The 1,883-nt window shown below is 41.2% G+C and overlaps 1 pseudogene; it reads left to right on the top strand.

Moving 5' to 3' along the window:
• The first annotated feature begins 798 nt into the window (after positions 1-798).
• On the top strand, positions 799-1,426 carry LOC119256774 (rRNA-processing protein FCF1 homolog; annotated as a pseudogene).
• Positions 1,427-1,883: the final 457 nt, after the last annotated feature.

Below are 1,883 nucleotides of genomic sequence, written 5' to 3'. Positions count from 1 at the left end.
GTGGCAAGCTTTTGGGCCTCAGTGGCCTTCCTTTGGGCCAATCCTGTTTGGCTGGACATTTATCCACGAGGAAATGGGTAACGTCAGATGCTTGATTTGGGGAACTATAGTCTTCCCCTTTTCTGTATTGCACACTGGTTGTAGTAAAGTTCCTTTCCATTGAAAGCCTTATGCACTAGGGCCTCCCTGGTGGCGCAAGGGCTTAAGACACAACCTATGAAGCTATCCGCAGCCTCTGCAGCAGGAGTTCCATCCCCAGCCAGGGAGCTACCCACATGGTGCAGCAGACCTCTCCTGTCTTGCCTTCTGCTCCCCTCAGCAGTGTATTTCAGTACACTGCCTTTCACCAATTGTGAATTTATACTAATTCTTTTTTCTACTTAGGCTTAATATTCATCTCTGTTTTTGTGAGCAGTTCTCAAAGTATGGTCCTCAGACCAACAGCATCAGCATCTCCTGGGAATGTATCCAGCCCAATCTCAAACCTACTGAATCAGAAACTCTGGTGAGGACCCAGCAATCTGTGGTTTAACAAATCCCCCAAACGATTCTGGTACATGCTAGTGTCTGAGGATCACTGCTGTCAACCAGGGCCCACAAATTACATACAGCTCATGTGCCAAACCCACTCTACTTGCATTCCATAAATAAAGACGTATTGGAATACAGCCACACTCATTTGTGTACATATTGTCTGTGGTTGCTTTTCAGCTAGTTGAAAAGTTCAGTAGCTGAGATGAGACCACAGGCCCTGCAAAGTCTAAAAGATTTACTCTAGTATTTACAGAAAAAGTTTGATTGGAAGAAACAGGAGTGCGGCGTGAACATGGGGAAGCAAAAGAAAACAAGGAAGTATGCGACCATGAAGCGAATGCTTAGTCTGAGAGATCAAAGGCTTAAAGAAAAGGATAGATCAAAGCCAAAAAAGAAAGAAATGAAAGACCCCAGTGCACTCAAGGAAAGAGAAGTCACCCAACACCCTTCCTGCTTATTCTTCCAATATAACACACAACTGGGCCCACCATACCACATCCTGGTTGATACCAACTTTATCAACTTTTCCATTAAAGCCAAATTGGACTTAGTGCAGTCTATGATGGACTGTTTATATGCCAAGTGTATCCCTTGTATAACTGACTGTAATGGCTGAAATTGAGAAATTGGGACAGAAGTATCGAGTGGCTCTCAGGATCGCCAAAGATCCAAGATTTGAACGATTACCATGTACACACAAAGGAACCTATGCAGATGACTGCTTAGTACAGAGAGTAACTCAGCATAAGTGCTACATTGTGGCCACCATTGACAGGGACCTTAAGCAAAGAATCCAGAAGATTCCTGGAGTTCCTATCATGTACATTTCTAATCATAGATACAACATTGAGCGGATGCCAGATGATTATGGAGCCCCTGGGTTCTAATTCTTACATGAACAAGTCCTCTGCTTCCTTTAACCAACTTTCTCTGTCATCAGTTCGTTGAACATGCTATAGCATGAATTGTTATTCTACTCCCTGTTTGCTCTGTTATGAGCTGAGTATAGTTAAATACACTCACTTTTTGATGTTGAAAAAAAAAAAAGTTTGATTGCTTTTAGCCTAGAATATTCAGGCTGATATTACTGAATGCACATGATTACTAAATTTAATGCAATGTTTATCATCCAGTGAAGCTGTAAAGATTACCAGTCAGAAAGGCATTTGTGCTAGTGCCTCAAGTCCTTTAATAAGATACTGTGAACTCTGACACCTCCTTCTTTTTCATCTCAAAATCCCTCAAAATAGTAAACAATAAATATTAAAAGTCATGTCATAATTAGTAAATAAATACAGACCATAACATAATAAAACAATGAATAAAAAGTCATCCCTTCCTCTGACTCA

This window comes from Talpa occidentalis, unplaced genomic scaffold (assembly GCF_014898055.3).
Source record: "Talpa occidentalis isolate TD23 unplaced genomic scaffold, MPIMG_talOcc4v2.1 talOcc4.4, whole genome shotgun sequence".
Classification (NCBI taxonomy): domain Eukaryota; kingdom Metazoa; phylum Chordata; class Mammalia; order Eulipotyphla; family Talpidae; genus Talpa; species Talpa occidentalis.
This window is presented reverse-complemented; position numbering and strand designations above follow the sequence as displayed.